General features: G+C 34.1%; 1 pseudogene; it reads right to left on the reverse strand.

Moving 5' to 3' along the window:
* Nucleotides 1-556: 556 nt before the first annotated feature.
* The window catches only part of LOC123233992, a 141,165-nt pseudogene continuing 121,790 nt past the window's right edge, over nucleotides 557-19,931 (reverse strand).

Consider the following 19,931-nt stretch of genomic DNA (forward strand, 5'->3'; position numbering starts at 1 on the left):
GTTATCAAAACAAATAAAAAAACAACTCTCTGTTCAAAGATTTTTTGTAGCAATTTTATATGTTATTTTAAAAATCACATGCATCTGTGTGTGTGTACACACACACACACACACACACACACACCAGAAAGAAACAGGTATATCCAACAATAGGAGAGTTAAATACATTTTGGTACCAAAATGAAATAGAGTATTACGGTACTATTAACACCAAGAATAAAGTATATAACTAAATACGCAATTTGTTAAATAATACAAAACAGAAACATAACCAGAAAAATGGAGGTCTCACTAACTATGATCATATTAGGAAATGGGAATGAATAAACAAATCCAGAATCCATGTGATGCCCCAAGCAGTTGCCTGGGTCCTTTGGACCAACACACAAGTATGAGTCTTTACAAGATGGTTGGTAAATTTCTGATAGAGAGACTTAGTGAATAAAGTTTCTTTCCACAAACCTGGAGTTAGATAGCCAAATGTTTTAGAGATGGCATCAGAGGTAACTTTAATAAAGTTGCCAGTGGGGCAGCACAGTCCATGGCAAAAGGGTAGTTAGTCATCAATTCTAGTCATCATCAGTAACTTCTTAGGACTAGGAACTGAGATAATATCAGTACCTCGGAGAGAAGGGTCAGAAGTGCCAGAACTGATCAGCAATGCCAGTGACCTTGCAGAGCAGTGTATGAAGCTTGCCAATTTTTTCCCCCGGTAGCCACATCTCTTAGGAATGGTGGATAGCCTGACCAAGATGAAAGCACCACAAATAGCTATGGCTACTTCTTTAGAGCACTTGATACCTCGGTCAACATGGCATCATGTTCCCCAGTGGCCACAAAAGCCTTGAACCTGGTATGTTGTCCAGCTCTAGTCTATTTCTGAATAGCCATGATCATCAGAACCTCCTCCTTCAGTGCGGGCCCCAGGAAGAAGTCTATGATCTCTAATTCCTTGATAGGAAGGAAGAAAGCATAGATCTCTTGCAAAGATTATATCTAAATAGCCCAGTTTGGTGACAGGAACCCACTCCTTAACTTTGGCCTTCCAAAGTCACCTTGGTCACTGATTATAATGCCCCTAGGATCCCCAACTCCTCTTGTAGCACAAGTATTATCTGACATTTGGTGTTCACTAGAAATAGGATCATGATAGAGACCTATTAGGATGGATTAAAAAAGTATGGAATATATTATATGCTGAAATTTATTCAATTAAATATAAAGAATTGCCAAACAAGTTTGGTTATTTATGTTGCTGGTAAATGGCAAATTTCTAATTAAAATTTAAAATCATTTAGAGTTTTTTAAAGATCACATAAATAGTTCATAGAAGATCTGGAATTAGAACTTAGATCTCCTTTCTCCCAGCTTACTTCTCACTAGAATGCATTGACAAAGACCTAAATATATATATATATATAAATATCAAATGTAAAATGTTAAACACTTCATGTTCACTGTTGAACATATATTTCATCTTCACCTCAGCTTGGTGCTGTCTAAGCAACTCCTTCAATGTGCATGCCTTTTGGCAAACCAGGGTATGGCTTAGGTTCATCTTCTCCACTGATAAGTGTTACCGAAGTTCCAAGGGACATCCCCTCCTAAAACTCACCCATACCTCTTGAGTCCATGAAGTATGTTCCAAGGCTATAAAGTATCCATTTCAGAAGAAATTCTGAAATCCTGTTTCACCTGTACTCAAGAAAAGAAACACAATGCAGAAGAAGCAGCAATGGTCTAGAAGATGTCTAGTTTCAAAATAATCTCAGAGATCACGCTTTTGCTGTCATGTGTGAGCAATTATGATAGGTGTCCTTGGGGAGAGGAGCGAAGTCTACCAAGGAACTCTTAAATTTCAAGAGTTCCTTGGCAAAACAGGTAAGGCTTTTTAATCAGAAAGTCTTGGGTTCAAGTCACACTTCTGGTATATATAGGCTATTTGACTAAGTGGGTCACTTAATGTACCCCAGGCAATCCTCTAACAACAGAAGTTCTTAATCTGCAGTCTATGAACTTATTTTGGTAACTTTAAACTTTTGATGACTATATTTCAGTAAAATTAGTTTCCTTTGTAATCCTATGTATTTAATCTTATGCATTTAAAATGGTTATTCTGAGAAAGGATCCAATGACTTCATCTAACTGTCAAAGGGCATTTTGCAATCTATAACTACAAATTACAAAATAGTTACAGGTCAGCACTGAGGAGTTTTCTCACCTGGAGTTTCCTGACTAATAAAATCATAGATCCAGTCTCATTTCTTATTACCCATGTGACTTTGAGCAAAGTCAATAACCTTTCTGACCCTCAGTTCCTCATCTATGAAATGAGGAAGATGACTTTTATAATTCTATAACTCAGGTACCATTTAGCTGGTGATGAACTGAAACTATTATTAATCTACTTAACTAAATTTAAAATTACAAACTACCTCTGAACCATTTATGAGACTCTAAGGATTCAGAGGCCATAAAATATCCAAGATTAGTGATTCTGACTGTGTGTGTATTCCTTTTTAAACATCTAAAGGAGCCATGTCTATCCTCAGAGTAAGAATCATTTTTGCCCTCCATTGGACAAACCATCATGAATAGCACTATTTCCCTAGTGTTCTTTGAAGAGTGGGAACTAGAACAAAAAAAGGTATCCTTAGCCCTTGAATTCATCCTTAGTGTACAGCAGCAATATCTCCTTCATTTGACATATTATATATTAACTTGTGAAAAGAGAGTTTATTAACATTTCCTTATGGACTTCATTGGCTAATTAAGTCATAATAAAGCCATCAAAATGTCATTGAGAACATTTGATTTTACTGTACTAATAATCTATTTTTAAAGTATTAGAATAGCTATTTAGCTGATTAAAATATTCCAGAAGCTATATTATGTGGGAAAAAATATGGGGAGTACTTTTGTTGTGTGCTCTATGAAATTTATTTATTAATTCAATTCATAAAATAGCAATGTGTTTAATGTGTTTATTACTAAATTAAATGCCAGACATAAAAGCAAAATAAACACAATAATAACCATATTTTATTTAATTACACAAATTTTAGTGGTCTGAAAAGGAAAAATAATCTATGGAATCAGAAATGCCAAAACAAATAGCTACATCTTACAATTAGATATATTTATTCAGATTTAATAGGACCAAGAAAGAAAGGGGATTCTGGAAGTACTGACTCATTTTAGAAAATGGTCTCTTGGTCTTCCTATCATTAAAAACTATAGATTTTTTAATGCCTTTTGTAGCAGTGAAGACCTGAACCCCAGCACAAGGTAATCCTTATAGTGGGCCTGGCCTGTATAAGCTCAGAACCCCTACCTAAACTCAAGCTGAAGTTATAAGCCCTAAGGCAAGACAGCCCAGAGTGTTCCTGACCTAATCAAGCTGAGAGTAAGACCAAAAGCCCCTTGCCAAGTCTGAGCCTAGGTCCTAAGCCCCAGCACAGGGTAACTCATAGTGTTCTGAGCTCTATAAGCCTTCAGTAGTCCCAGGAGGTGATTGAATCAGCAGTTGGAGGTGGCTTTCAAAGCTCTCAAAGCTTTCAAAGGCCATCATACCACCTAGGAAGAACTGAAACTTGCAGAAACCTAGAAATAGAACTAAAGGTAGTTGCAAGGAAAAACTGACATTTAAGAAAGTGCTTCTCTAATCCGAGAACAGAGCCTACCTTTAAAATAAAAGTGAAAGTCAAGAAAAAGGCTGGGTGAAAATGAGCAAACATAAAAAAAAGCACCTAACATAGAAAATGTTTATGGAAACAAAGAAGAGCAAGGCACAGACACAAAAGGAGATCAGTGAAAGCAAAAAAAAAAATACATGCAAAAGTTCAAAGAAAAATATGAATTGGTTTCAGCCACTGGAAGAATTCAAGGAAGATTTCAAAAATCCATTCAGAAAAGCAGAAAAGCAGAATAAGTGAATCCTTTTCAGATTATAATGCAATAAAAATTATAGTCAATTGATAATGGACCATGAAAAGACAACTAAAAATTAGAAACTAAATAACCTAAAGCTAAAAAGCAGATGGGTCAAAGAACATTATAGAAACAATCAATAATTTCATTAAGGAGAATGACAATGAGGAGACAACATATACAAATTTATGGGACGCAGTCAAAGCATTATGTAGGGGGAAAATTATATCTCTAAATGGTTACAACAATAAAATAGAGAAAAAAGCAAAACAAAAAATTGTGCATGCAACTAAGAAAACTAGAAAAAGAACTAATTAAAAATCCCCAATTAAAGACTAAATGAGAAATCCTAACAACTAAAGGAAAAACTAATACTATTGAAAGTAAGAGAACTATTGAACTAATAAATAAGATTGGAAATTGGTTTTACGAAAAGAAATAAAGCATTGGTTAATTTGATTTTAAAAAGAAAAGAATAAAATCAAATAATCAGTATGAAAAATGAAAAAGGTGAACTTACAGCTAATGAAGAGGAAATTAAAGCAATAATTAGGACTTATTTTGCCCAATAATATGCCAATAAATCTGACAATCTAAGAGAAATGGGTAAATATTTACACAAATATAAATTGCACAAATTAACAAAAGATGAGATATAGTACTTTTTTTTCCTTAGGATATTTTTCCATGGTTACATGATTCATGATTGGTGGCTTCCCGCACCCCCACACACACTTTTTCCTATTCCCTCCCAAATCCGACAAGTAGTTCCATTGGGTTATACGTGTATCATTTTTCAAAACCTATTTCCATGTTATTCATATCTGCAGTAAAGTGATCCTTTAACATCAAAACCCCAGTCATATCCCTATCAAACCACATGCTTGATCACATATTTTTCTAATGCAGGAAATAAATAACCCATCTGAGAAAAAGAAATTGAACAAACCATCAAAAAACTCCCTACGAAAAAATCCCCAGGGCCAGATGGATTCACAAAGAATTCTATCAAACTTTTAAAGAACAATCGATCCCAATACTATGTAAACTATTTGGGAAAATAGAGAAGGAATTCTATCAAATTCTTTTTAGGACACAAATATGACACTGTTACCTAAGCCAGGAAGAGCAAAAAACAGAGAAAGAAAATTAAAGTCCCAATTTCATTAATGGATCTAGATGAAAATATTTTAAATAAAATGATAGCAAGGTGAAATATATAGATCAGCAATCTATCACAAGGATCGTTCACTATGACTAAGTGAGATTTTTACTAAGAATGTAGGGTTGGTTTAATATTAGGAAAACTATCAGCATGATTGACCCATATCAATAATCAGACTAACAGAAATCACATGATTATCTCAATGGCTGCAGAAAAAGCCTTCGACAAAATACATTTCTTTTGACAAAACTCATTCCTTTTTTAAAAAAAAAACAACTAGAAAGCATAGGAATAAATAGGCCATTCCATAAAATGATAAGTAGTATCTAACTAAAACCATCAGCAAGTATAATCCACAATGCAAATGTTAGAAACCTTCCCAATAAGAACAGAAGTGAAGCAAGGATGCCCATTATCACCACTATTGTTTAATATTGCAGCATAAATGCTATTTAGAAAAAAGAAAAGAAAAATAAATTGAAGGAATTAAGGTAGGCAATGAGGAAACTAAATGATCATTCTTTATCTTTGCAGATGATATGATGATATACTTAGAGATTCCTAGAAAATCAACCAGAAAACTAGTTGAAATAACTAATAATCTCAGTAAACTTGCAGGATATAAAATAAATCCATGCAAACTATCAATATTTGTATATATTACCAATAAAGTTAATCAGCAAGAGATAGAAAGAGAATTCCCATTTAAAATAAGTCCAGACAATATAAAATACCTGGGAATCTACTTGTCAAGACACACATAGGAATTACATGAACAAAATTACAAAACATTTTTTGCACAAATAAAATCAGATCTAAACAACTGGAAAAATATTAATTGCTCATGGGTAATATAATAAAAATGATAATTATATCTAAATTAATTTACATATTCAATGCCATACTGATCAAACTACCAAATAATTTTTTATAAAACTAGAAAAAATAACAAAATTCATCTATAAGAACAAAAGGTCAAAAATATCAATAGAACTAATGACAAGAAATGTGAAGAAAGGTGGCCTTGCTGCACCAGATCTCAGACTATATATAAAGCAGTAATCATCAAAACAGTCTGTTATTGGCTAAGAAATAGAATTGTAAATCAATGGAATAGATTAGATACATAATATACAGTGGTAAAGGACCTTAGCAACCTAGTGTTTTTGAAAAATCCAAAGACCCACGCTTTTGGGATAAGATCTCACTATTTAACAAAAAATGCTGGAAAAATTGAAAAACCATGGCAGAAACTGGATGTAGACCAAAATCTCACATCTTATACCAAGACAAGGTCAAAATGGGTATGTGATTTAGATTTAAAGAGTGATACCATAACTAAATTAGGGGAACATAGAATAGTTTACCTGGCAGATCTATGAAGAAGAGAATTTATGAACAAATAAGAGATAGAGAGTAAGATATAAAATGAATAATATTAATTATATGAAACTAAAAAGCTTTTGCATAAACAGAATCAATGTAACCAAGATTAGAAAGGAAACAACAAATTAGGGGAAAATTGTATAACAGATTGTTCTGATAAAGGTCAAATTTCTCAAATCTATAGAGAACTAAATCAAATTTATAAGAATGCAAGCCAATTCCCCAATGCTTGGATGATATAAACAACCAATTTTCAGATAAGGAAATCAAAAGTATCAATAATCATGAAAAAAATGTTCTAAATAACTCTTGATAGGAGAAATGCAAATGAAAACAACCCTGAGGTACCACCTCACATGTATCAGATTGGCCAATATGACAGTCAAGGAAAATTATAAATGTTGGAGGGAATGTGGCAAAACTGGGACACTAATGCATTGTTAATAAAATTGTGAACTGATCCAACCATTCTATAGGGCAATTTAGAACTATGTCCAAAAGGCCATAAAACTGAGCATACCCTTTGATCTTATGATACCACTACTGGGTCTGTATTCCAAAGAGATCATAAAAAGTAGGGAAAGACCTGCTTTTACAAAAATATTTATAGCATCTCTTTTTGTGGTGGCAAAAATTAGAAATTGAGGGGATTATCAGTTGGGGAATGGATAAACAAATTAGTATATGTTGGTGATTAAATAAATTATGCTATAAGAAATGATAAGCAGGATATTTTCAGCAAAAAAGCTGAAAAAATCTACATGAACTGATGCAGAGCAAAATGAACAGAACCAGGGGAACATTGTACACAGTAACAGCAATACTGAATGATGATTAACTGTGAAAACTTGGCTACTCTCATTAGGGCAATAATCTGGGACAATTCTGAAGGATTTATGACAGGGAATGTTATCCACCTCCGGAGAAAGAACTGTTGGAATTGAATGCAGATCAAAACATACTAACTTTTACATTAGTTTATTTCAGTTTTATTCTGGGATTTGAGTTTTGTATGAGCATCCTTTTACAACAATGACCAATGTGGAAGTGTGTTTTGTATGATACATGTAAGGCCCAAATCAAATTGCTTACCATGTCTGAGTTGGGGAGGGGAGGGAGAGAAAGAAACAGCTTGAATCTTATAATTTTGAAAAATATATGTTGAAGATTATTACATCTAATTGAGAAAATAAAGTATTTTTGAATTTTTTAAATGCCTCCCACAATGAAAACTGTTCTAATTTTGTCATTTACACATATATTCATTCAAAAGTTCTGGAGAGATTATGTTTTCTATAATTCACTTTCAAAAATTAAATTTTAAAGCAATTCAGTGGAATTTGGCCACCATCAAGAAATTTTTTCTGAGTGTCTTCTAGATGCCTGGCACTGTGAGATGTGTGATGGGAGTATCCAAGACAAAGAAAGGCATTTTAAAGCTTCAAAGAGCCCATAATCTAGTGAGGGAGAAAAAGTAAATAAAAATGGTACAAATAACTTTTTTTAAGTCATTCCTTATTCTCACCAGTAAAAGGGGAAAGAGTGGGAAATTAAAGTAGATTTGAAGGAAAAGAGAGAAAGAATAGGGAAAAGAACAAACAGATGGAAAGAGATTCAAAGAGGGAATCAGGAGGTTAGGGAAGGACATAGAAACACTGGACAAACAAAGGAATTTAGAGAAGGATTAAGAAGAAAGAGAAAGATAGAAAAAATGGGTAAAGAAGAGAATGGAAGAACAAGAAAACAACAGGCCCCATAGGTTCTGAGATGAGTATTAATGCAGATAAATTGCGTTCTTAAAGTAACTTAGTTGGATGATTACAGAGCAGTCAGACCTATGGTTAGTTTAAATGGGTTAACTTGGACTATCTCTTCTTGCAGGACATTATAGGTAATATATAGAAATGCTGATGATTTATGTGGGCTTATTTTATATCTTACTACTTTGCTAAAATTATTGATAGTTTCAACTAATTTTTAGTTGAGCCTTTAGGATTTTCTATGTATATATCAATATATCATCTATGAAAAAGATAGTTTTATTACCTCTTTGCCCATACTGATTCCCTCAGTTTCTTTTTCTCTTATTGTTATCACTAGCATTTTGAAAACAATATTAAATAATACTGGTGATAATGGACATCCTTGTTTCTCTTCTGATTTTATAGGGAAGGCTAACTTACCTCCCTTCCAGATAATGTTTGCTAATGGTTATAAATATATACTTCTTATTATTCTAAGGAAAATCCATTTATACCTATGCTTTCAAGAGTTCATAGTAAGAATAAATGGTGTATTTTGTCAAAAGCTTTTTCTGCATCTATTGATATAATCATATTTTTTTGTACTTTTTTATTGATGGAATGTTAGTTGTTTTCTTTATAGTAAACCATTCCTGCATACCTGGTATAAATCCTTTTCATGCTGTATAATCTTTGTTATATATTGTTGTAGTCTTCTGCCATATTTTATTTAGGATTTTTCTTCTATATTCATTAGCGAAATTAACCTATAATTTTCTTTTTGTTTTTGCTTTTCCTGGCTTAGGCATTAGCATCATATTTGTTTTACAAAAGGAGTTTGGCAGGACTCCTTTACCAATTGTTTTAAATAATTTATTTAAAATTGGAATTAATATTAAATTAAATTAAAATAACTTTAAATATTTGGATGTAAAATATGAATATAAAATTCACTTGTAAATCTATCTGGTCCTCATGGTTTTTTTTTTCCTTAGGAAGTTCACTTACAGCCTGTTCAATTTCTTTTTCTAAAATAGGTTTATTTAGATCAGTGGTTCCCAAACTTTTTCGGCCTACTGCTCCCTTTCCAGAAAAAATATTACTTAGCACCCCCTGGAAATTATGAAACTATTTGTTGAACTCAGAATAGAATGTAATACAAAAAAAATGTGACCATCACTGTCCCCCTGGATCCCTGTAGCACCCACCAGGACGTGGTAGTGCCCACTTTGGGAATCACTGATTTAGATATTCTATTTCTTCTTCTATTAGTCTAAACAATTTATATTTTTGTAAGTATTCTTCCATTTCATTTAAATTGTTAAATTTGTTAGCATAGAATTGAGCAAAATAACAATAATTACTTTGATTTTATCTTCATTAGTGATAAATGTACTTTTTTCATTTTTGATGCTAGTGATTTGATTTCTTCTCTTTTTAAAAATTATATTAACCAATGGTTTATCTATTTTGTTAGTTTTGTATGAATTATTTTCTGAATTGAACCTACTATGGTTAGAGAAGTGTCACTTCAAGGATTAAGTTAATCACAGAATTTCAAAGTTGGAAGAAACTTGATAGGTGATTTAACCCATATATAAATAGAATTACTTCTAAAATATATCCAATAAATGACCTTCAGCCTCTGTTCAAAGACCTCTAGAAAAGGAGAATTCACTGCCTTCCAAGAAAGCTCATTCTATATTTGGACAGATCAGATTGTGAGGATACTTTTTTTGTGTGTGTGACAAGCTTACTTTCTATGTACTCTGTATGTATCTTGTATATACTCTCTTACTTAGCCTCCTCCATTAGAAAAGAAGCCTCTTGAAAGCAGAAGCTGTTTTTGCCTTTCTTGTATCCCTTGTACTTAACATAGTTCCTGGCATATAGTAAGCACTTAATAAATGTTTATTGACTCTCCTCCCTTTTGCAGCAGGGGAAAAAGTCTTTACTGTTGATCTACACTTCTTTTCATCTCTCTCACATCTCAGTCCCTTGTAATCTAGCTTCTGACCTCAACACTATTGAAATTTCCCTCTCCAAAAGAAGGAAGGAAGGAAACAAGCACTGATGACATGCACCAGGCGGTGTGCAGTAGTTTATAAATATTATTTAGCTCATTTAATTCTCATGACAATCCTGTGGGGTAGGTGCTATTATTATTCCCTTTTTATAGTTGAGAAAACTGAGGCAAACAATAATTAAATTACTTGCCCAGGATCACACAGTTAAACGGGATTTTAACTGAAATCTTCCTTACTTCCAGACCCAGAACTCTATCCACTGAAACACATAGCTGTCCAATTACCAAGTTTACTAATAACTCTGGCTCCCCACCCCAAGATTCATCCTTTTTTTTTTTTCTTTTAAAAAAACAAACTCTTACTTCCTGTCTTAGAAACTCTAAGATAGAAGGGAAAAGGCTAGGTAAGCAGGGTTAAGTGACTTGTCCAGGGTCACACAACTAGGAAGTATCTGAGATAAAACCCTTTTTCAATCCTTTAATATCTTACATTGCTCATCACCCTTCTTGCTTCTCTTCTTTGGATTTTTGTGACAATGCTCTCTTGGTTCTCCTCCTACAAGTCTACCCACTCCTTCTGTCTCCTTTATTGGATTGTTATCCTATCCACCTAACCCTGGACCTACTCCTCTCTACATTCTATCTTTCAGTGACCTCATCAACTCACACAGAGGTTCAATGGTTTTTGTTTTTTTTTGTAGATTCCTTCATCTACATATTAGAAAAAAGATTAATAATTCATTCCGCATTTTAGGCAATCTTCCAGAAACATTTTTCTTAATTAGAGAAATATTTACACTTGCATAGTCATCCCTATACCATGATCTCAAACACTGTTCTATTCTAAACTAATTTGAGGTGGCATTTATAAAAATATTGAATGAGGAAAAGGTTTTAATATGCTAAAATACAGTTTTATATTACCATTCCAGAACAATAGTCTTTAATTTGTAGTTACTTAATCTTCAACTAGCGGACAGTGTATTAAGGGGGTAATCAGGCTGATATTAGGGGAGCTGGAGGTACCAGTAAGTCTCCTGGGCCAGGGAGCCTACAACTACAGTATTTGTTGATTTGAGATAGCCAGGGATGTGTGGGCCTGAGCTGAGATGTCCCGACAGTCTCCCTGCTGTCCGTAGGCTCCTTTAAGGTTGGGATTGAGGAGCCCCTCCCTGCTGGTGAGAAACCAGAAACCAACAGAAAGTGAAGCCCTCTCACTTCCTGAATAAAATGGATGCTTGTTCTAACCCCCTCTGGAGACAAGTGGTAGCCCTCCTCCTTCTCCTCAGCCCCTTAGCCCTGGTTGATGTTATAAATGAATATGGAAACTCTCAGAATCAGGCAAGGGGTTTATTTAAACAACAGGGGTAAACTGAGGGAAGAGAGTCTGGAGAAGCTGTTGCTATGGGTGAATGGCCAGTGCTGGCAGAGGGCCTCAGAAGGTAGGATCAAGCTGAGAGAACCAGCCCCTCAGCCAGGGATAAATCCCACTGCCCTGATGTAGAGTGGTCTACCAGCTTGACAAAAGAGGGTAATTATTTGGTTTAGGGGTGTCCTGGCTAGGCTAACTTAACTAATTCCTTCCCACATTCCACAACCCACCAACCACACCTCCCTTCCCCTCCCGAGGTCCCAAAGGGAAGTCAAAGGGTAGCTGGGTGTCTGGGTGAGGTCAAGGAAATCAGAACCCCCAGGTTGCTTCTATTTATAGTCCCAGCTCCAACAGTCAGGTCTTGAGACAGGCCTTTGCTGGGTCAAAGTTCCATTCCCCTAACTGCCAGGATTGCCTAGGGTGATTTTGCAAATGCAAGAGATCTTGCATCAATCCTGCATTACAGCAGTTACAAGGTGCAGGGAATAGAGCATTGGGTTTTTGGGAATCAGGAGGACTCACCTTCCTAAGTTCAAATTTGGACTCAGATACTTACTAGCTGTGTGACCCTGGGCAAGTCGATTAACTCTATTTGCCTCAGTTCCTTATCTGTAAAATGAGCTGGAGAAGGAAATAGCAAAGCACTTCAGTATCTTTGCCAGGAAAACTCTACGGGTCATGGAAAGTCAGGTGTGACTGAAACATGACTGAATAACAACAAAATCTTCAACAAAACTTAATGAATTCCTTCTTTAATCATTCCCCTCAACAAGTGAAAAAAGTCCCCTTCCAATTATCAATATTTTAATATTTTCTGAATTAAAGAGGGTTCTTGGATAAGTCATAGACTCACCAATGATTTTAACTAGACAAAAGGTAATATTTCTTAGTTTTGGTTTCCACCTCTAATCCTATTTCCTTAGGAAAGCCTTTTGTTCTTAACCCATTGCCTACCTTTATTTTATTTTTATTCATTTATTTTTTTAAAAACACTTACCTTTCATCTTAGAATTTTTTGCAAAACAAAAAAGCAGTAAGGGCTAGGCAATGGGGGTTAAGTGACTTCCCCATGGTCACTGAGGTAAGAAGCATCTGATATCAGATTTGAACCCAGGACCCTCTATCTCTAGGCTTGACTCTCAAACCACGGAGCTACCTAGGTGCTCCTCCCATTACCTACCTTTCTAAGGAGATACATCTAGAAAGAATTTTTAGCCTTGAGAAAAAATAACTTCTTAATATTTCTAGAGAAACAGAAAAGGAGCCATTAAATATGCTTCTGTACCCTCCAAGCCAACTATCTTCTTAACTTGCCAGTTTCTGATGAGGGTGCTGTATTTTTTCAGTGACTCAGCCTCAAATGTTCCTTCTCCCTTCCTTCTCAATCATTTGTCAGGTCATGTTGATTCCACCTACAAAACACTGAAGTATTAAAGTCTCAATGAACACAGTCATCTTCCTACTTCAGGGCCTCATCACATATCACTCTAACTTTTGAAATAGCCTCTTAATTTTTCTCCCTACCCAAGGGCTCTTCACTCTCCAGTCCATCCTCCAAACAGCTGCCATATTTCCAAAGTATAGGAATGAATGTGTCACTTCTCTGCTAAAAAATATTCAATGGCTTCTTTTTGCATCTAGAATAGAATTATAAACTTTTCAATTTGGCATGTAAAGCCATTCAAAATCTGGCTCCAGCCTACCTTTCCAAGTTTATTCCCAGAACTCTCCTTCATATACACTACACATTCCAAACTGGCCTCAAAAACAACCTTCAATCTCTTCTCTTTGATCATTGGCTTGGAATGCTCTCCCTTTTCACTTCTAGAATGACTAGATTGTTTCAAAGCTCATATCCTCAGGTTCCTGGTCTCTGAGTTGCTAATGTTTTTGCCCTCTTCTCTCCCAATCACTTTATATATATTGTATTTATTTAAATGTGTACATTTTGTCTGCCCCTCATTCCAATAGAATTTAAATTCCTTGGTGGCAAGGATTAGTTTATTTTTGTTTTTGTATCCCTAGCACCTATCAAAATGCCAAACACATAGTAGGCTCTTAATAAGTGCTTGTTGGTTGATTGCCCCATTAATTTTCTTCTCTAAGCTAAACATCGCTACTTTCTTAAAGATCCTTTTGTGGCATGGTATTTTCACCATCTTGCTTGTCAACAACTCTTTTAAAATCTTATCACAGAGAACCAAAATATTTCAAATATGGGCATGTTCTTGTACTGCACAGAAGTGCAGTAAGCATTCATAGTTCTCATCCCATTAATATATCAAGGCTGCTTTATTTTGCATTTTTCTTTTTATTACACATTTGGAACTTTTTTCCCATATGGTTAATAATAGTTTCCAATTTTTTTGAGAACTGTTTACTCATATATTTTAAAAACTTACATAATAGGAAATGGCTTTTGCCATTATATGAATATGTTTAATATCTATTTTTCTTAAATACCAAACTCTTAGATGAGAAATTTGAAATGAAAATTTTTCCCATAAAACTATTTTCCAAATTCTAGATGCACTAATTTTATTTACATAAAAGACTTTCTGTTTCATCTAATCAAAGTTATTCATTTTATCTTTTGTAATTGTCCCTATCCTATATTTGATTAAGAATATATCTCCTGTGTGGCCATTTCTGAGGATCTTAGGACAAAGAACACTCTCCACCTCCAGAGAAAGAACTGTTGGAGTCAGAATGCAGATGATTTTTCACTTTAGTTTATTTGGGGTTTTAGTTTGGAGTTTTAGTTTTATATGAGTATTTTCTTATAAAATGGGCAATATGGAAATGTGTTTTTCATGATAATACATGTATTTTTTTAAACCCTTACCTTCCATCTTGGAGTCAATACTGTGGCTCCAAGGCAGAAGAGTGGTAGGCAATGAAGGTCAAGTGACTTACTCAGGGTCACACAGCTGGGAAGTATCTGAGGTCATATTTGAACCTAGGACCTCCCATCTCTAGGCCTGGCTCTCAATCCAGTAATTTATTTCCAGTAATTGGTAAAATGAAATATCATATATATCTGCTGTGAGTGGTATATGATCTGCTTCACTCATAATGTTTTTTATTGAATGATATTAGTCACATTTCCATTTTAAACTTCTTGAGGAATATGGTATAAGGAATGGGTAAAAGACCAACTTTTTCAAGCTGCCTTCCACTTTTCCTAGCAGTTTTTATCAAATAGGAAATTCTTTCCTACAGAACTTGTATTTTTCTGGTTATGGAACACCAGATTATTGAATTCCAATGTTTGATTCTCCTTGGTCTTCATTATTTAATTGATCTACTTCTTTATTGTCTTATCAGTTACAAATGTTTTGTTCTGCTATTTTATAATATAGTCAGAGGTTTGAAAATGCTCTTCTGCTTTTATCCTTGTCTATTTTCATTATTTCCATTGACATTATAGATTTTTTTGTTTCCTCAAATGAATTTCATTATTTTACTGAGTTCTTTTTATTGGTACAGTATTAAAACAGCAAATTAAGTTTGACAACATTATTATTTTTATTATAGTGGCATTGCCCAACCATGATGAGCGCTGAATATACCTCCAGCTATTTCTATTGTTCATCATTTCTTTAAGAACTTGGTGATTGAATTTACATAATTATTTTTTGTGCTTTGATAGATTGACCTCCGAATATTTTATGTATTTTGTAGTTATTTTGAAAGATATTTCTCTTTATATTGCCTCTTGGATTTTGTTATTATTATATAGAAATGTGTTTTTTATTTTTAAATTTTATTTTGTAGCCTATAGCATTGCTGAAACTATTGTTTGTCTCAATTAGTCTTTGATGATTCCTTGGGATTTTCTTAAGTAAACTATCATGACAGAAAATAGGAATAGTATTATCTTTTCTTTATGTTTATTCCTTTAATTTCTCTTTTGTCTTATTACTAATGCCAACATTTCTAGAATTAAAATAAATAATAGAAGAATGGACATTCTTGCTTAACTCCTATATTTAATTATGAAAGTTAATAGTTTTCCTCATTGCATATAATGTTTCCTTTTTGGTTCTAAGCAGATTTTTTGTTCTATTAAAAGGATTCCCTCTGATTATACTTTGAAGGCTTTTGATTTTGGTTTTGGTTTTGTTTTAGTAGAAATGGATGTTGTATTTTGCCAAATTTTTTAATATATCTATCGAGATGATTATAATGTGATTTTGCATGTTTTTATTCTTAGCATGATTAATTATATTGATTTTTTGACTAATGAACTATTCTTGCACCTCTGATTTTAATCCAAATTAGCCATAATGATTTCTTGGATGAGTTGTTGTAGTCTTTTTTTTAAAATAGTATTTCATTTAAATTTTTTTAATTTATATACTCTAATAATATCAGTGTATAGTTCTCCTATGCTATATCTTTAGGATTATATTTTTGTCATAAAATGATTTTTCCTGTTCTAATTATGAATATCATCAATACCCCTTGCCCTATTGATGATAATTTTTCTTTTGTCATTTGCTATGAAATCTCTCTGATCCATGGTCTTCACTCTTTGGAGTTAGCTGATCCCAATCCAATAATGAATATTAGCTGACCCTAGAAGCGATGATTCCCCTTCTGTTGAAGTAGGATGCTTTTCAATGGAAGGCCAAGATTCTTTCAGAAATAGTTGCCCCTCTTATGTGCCAAATCCCTACAGATTATAGCTGTCATAAAGCCGTCATTTCCCATTAGAGACTATTTCTCTTTTCATCCTAATAAGAACATTCTTTAGCAGAATCAAGGTTCCCTTTACTTTTCTCCTATTTTAATTCTTCTCTTTACCACCTCATTTATTCTCTTCTTGTGAGAGACCATAGAAGTCATTCTTCCTTCATTGTTTGCTACTGATTTGATTAGGGTACATAACACATTTCCCTCTATATTCTTCCTCCCCTCTCTGCTTCTACATGTCCTCCCATTCTTTAGGTTAGTCTCCTTTTCCCCCAAATAATCATTTACTTATCTGCAGATATTGTGAAATTTAGTCCATAAGTATCTCAGGTAACTGTGTCTATTTTAAAATGAATTTTGCTCCTTAATTAGATAGGTTGAATATTAGAAAATAAAAAAGATAATCCAAAATTGTTCTTGTCAGGTTGATTTTTTTGAATCTGATTTCAAGAATTTATATTTATCTCTATAAATTTAATTTTATTAGATTTTGTCCATCATTCTAGTCTTTTGAATCCTGACTTAGTCATTCATATTTGTACCTAGCCATTCAAAAAAGTCCAAATCAGTTCAATTATCCTGTGATGTCTCCATTTTGTTCACAGTGACACATAAAGGACATTTTCACATGCTTGACAGAACTATAGATGTGCTATTTCTATTCTCTAGCATTTCCCTGGACCGGCAGTGTAGTCCTTCAGCGAAAAAGAAAATGAGCTTAGTTTGTCATATCTTTGGTAGAATGCCTCCCTTTTCTAAATACTCACAATGTATTTCTTTAATAATATTTTAGAATTTCACCAAGAATTTAATTCAAGCTCATATGGGTGACTCACTTTGAAAGTGGTTAAATTTGCCTTCTTCAGTGCAGTAGCACCTCTTCCATTCTCTTCAAGTTTTAAGTAACACTGATAGCAGCTCAATAATGATTCTGTCATTTATTTTAATACCTTGGTATATATTTTGCCAGGCCTGGTGATTTGAACTTACTGAGGTGCAGTGAAATGTTTTTACTACCTTCTCACTTTTCTTGTATATCAAATTTCGTGTTATCCAATGTTTTATTCCCTCTTGTCCAAATATACTCCTAAGCAGAGAAAAGAAAGAAAATAATGGTTGAATAGAAGTTTTTCTTCTTTGTTGATTTTTTGAAATCAATCTGTGAATCAGATGTGGTCCAAAGGCTAAAGGTTTCAAAGCCTTGTCAAATGAGTAAGTTTTCAAACATAAAATGAATAATAGTAAAGTCAAGAACTAGAAGTGAGTTTTTAGTCTAGCCCTGCAAAAGAACCACAGTTGATAGTCAGTATTTGGGTTCCTTTTAAAAAATATGTGTAGTAAGGTCATGTGGTAAAAATAATATACAATAAAGTCTGTTTAGACTCTAAGCAGGACATAAGAAGGGAAGGACTGCCAAGGGAAAAAAGGGATCAAAGTTCAACATTGCTGGAATCCAAGCTGAAATCAGTTCAAAACAAATACATAGCTTCCTGTTAGAAGTAAACTAAATCAGATGTGACAAACTTATACTTTGGAGATAATTACTTTTTCCTCTTTCTTTCCTTCTTTCCTTCTTTCTTTTTTTCTTTCTTTCTTCCTTCCTTCCTTCCTTTCTTCCTTTCTTTCTCTTGATTGTGGATTCAGAGAAGTTCAAGCAAGGAGAAAAAAATGACCCATTCATTGTGCATGTATATTATAAAAATAAAAAGTGAATAAAATCACAAATAGTTTATATGTATACCCCTATTTTTAAAAAAATCAAAATATAAATAACATTATATAATTCCAAAAAGAAGAAAGAAAAAAGACGGGAGTGCTCTTTAAGGTTTCTTATATAAAAGACAATCCTGAATAGATATGGATTCATTTTTAATTCTACACAGGGAAAAAAAATTTATAAAACATAGCTATTGAAACTATCATAATCCTGCATTTTAACCAAACTAAACCACTAGCTATTCCCTATTCTTGTTCTGCTCTCTCCCACCTCATTGTAAGAATGCAAACCAATTCCCCAAGACCTCTTTCTGATCTGAACAGGTACATTTTCCCAAAACCTTTTTTTTTTCCCCCAGATGTTACTTCTTTTACAAAGCCTTTTCTGGCCTCTCTGTCTATAAGTTAACTCTCCTTCTTCAAATTTTCCTCTGGAGAGCAGCCAGGTGGCTCAGTGAATTGAGAGCCAGTCCCAGAGATCCCAGAGAAACCAGGTCCTGGTTTCAAATCTGGCCTCAGACACTTCATAGTTATATGACCCTGGGCAAGTCACTTAACCTCCATTGCCTAGAGACCTTACTGCTCTTCTGCCTTGGGACCAATACACAGTATTATGTATTAATTTTTTTTTCCTTTTGGAGTTGTACTTTGCTTTTGGCACATTTTGCTTTGTAATTTATCTCATTTCATACCTATCAGATTACACACAGACACAGTAGTTTATAAGTTCTTTGAGGATAAGAAATAAATCCATTTTCATCTTTCTTTTTCCTTACTACAATGCCTTTTCAGGTTTTTTTTAGTTATTTTTCATTTGTGTTTGGCTTTTTGTTTTCTTGGCAAAGGTACTGGGGTGGTTTGCCATTTCCTTCTCCTGCTTATTTGACAGATGAAGAAACTAAGGTAAACAGGTTGAAGTGGCTTGCCCAGAGTCACACAGCTAGTAAGTGTCTAAGATCAGTTTTTTTTTTAAACCCTTGTACTTCGGTGTATTTTCTCATAGGTGGAAGATTGGTAAGGGTGGGCAATGGGGGTCAAGTGACTTGCCCAGAGTCACACAGCTGGGAAGTGGCTGAGGCCGGGTTTGAACCTAGGACCTCCCGTCTCTAGGCCTGACTCTCACTCCACTGAGCTACCCAGCTGCCCCCACAGTTTTGAATTCATGAAGAGGAATCTTCCTGATTCCAGGCCTCATACCCTAACTACTGTGCTACCTAGCTGTCCCTTGTTCAGTTAGCCATTTTATAAATAATAAATTAAATTACTTTCATAGAAAGAGTTACCTTCACCAACAAAATAATTAAATTATGAGATGTTGAAATATATCCCCTATTTGGATGGACTATAGTAGAATACACAGATATGGTTCCTCTCCAGTCAGACCTTACATTCTCAGATAGACAAAAGAACAATAGATAACAGATCAGCTGAGGAGCCTCTGAACAATCACTTGATTGGCATAAGCTTTTTCTTTTCCTAGGTTTGAAAAGAGACTAGAGTAAAAAAAAAACAAAACTGGCATCTTCCCTATGACTCTTTAGAAGAAACACTCTCAGAAGATTAGCTCTTATATTCCATAACAACCACCATTCATTAAGTATCCACCAAGTGGTACGTGTTAGGGATACAAAGAAAATTTAAAAATAGTTCTTGTCCTTACTGCCCTCAAGGAGCTTACATTCATTTGAGGGATACAAGTCCACAAGACATGTTTTACAAGATAATTCGAGGAGGTAAGGAGTACTTAAAACTTGATTTCTCCCCTTTCTCTTTGGAAGTTAGAAATGGAATTGGGGACCACAGGAAGGCCAGTTTAGGCTATATATAAAGCCCCAGGATGGTAATATAAAATAAATTTGGAAGGTACCCTTTGGACCTTCATAATGGACCCTTTCA

This window comes from Gracilinanus agilis, chromosome 2, assembly GCF_016433145.1.
Source record: "Gracilinanus agilis isolate LMUSP501 chromosome 2, AgileGrace, whole genome shotgun sequence".
Lineage (NCBI taxonomy): Eukaryota > Metazoa > Chordata > Mammalia > Didelphimorphia > Didelphidae > Gracilinanus > Gracilinanus agilis.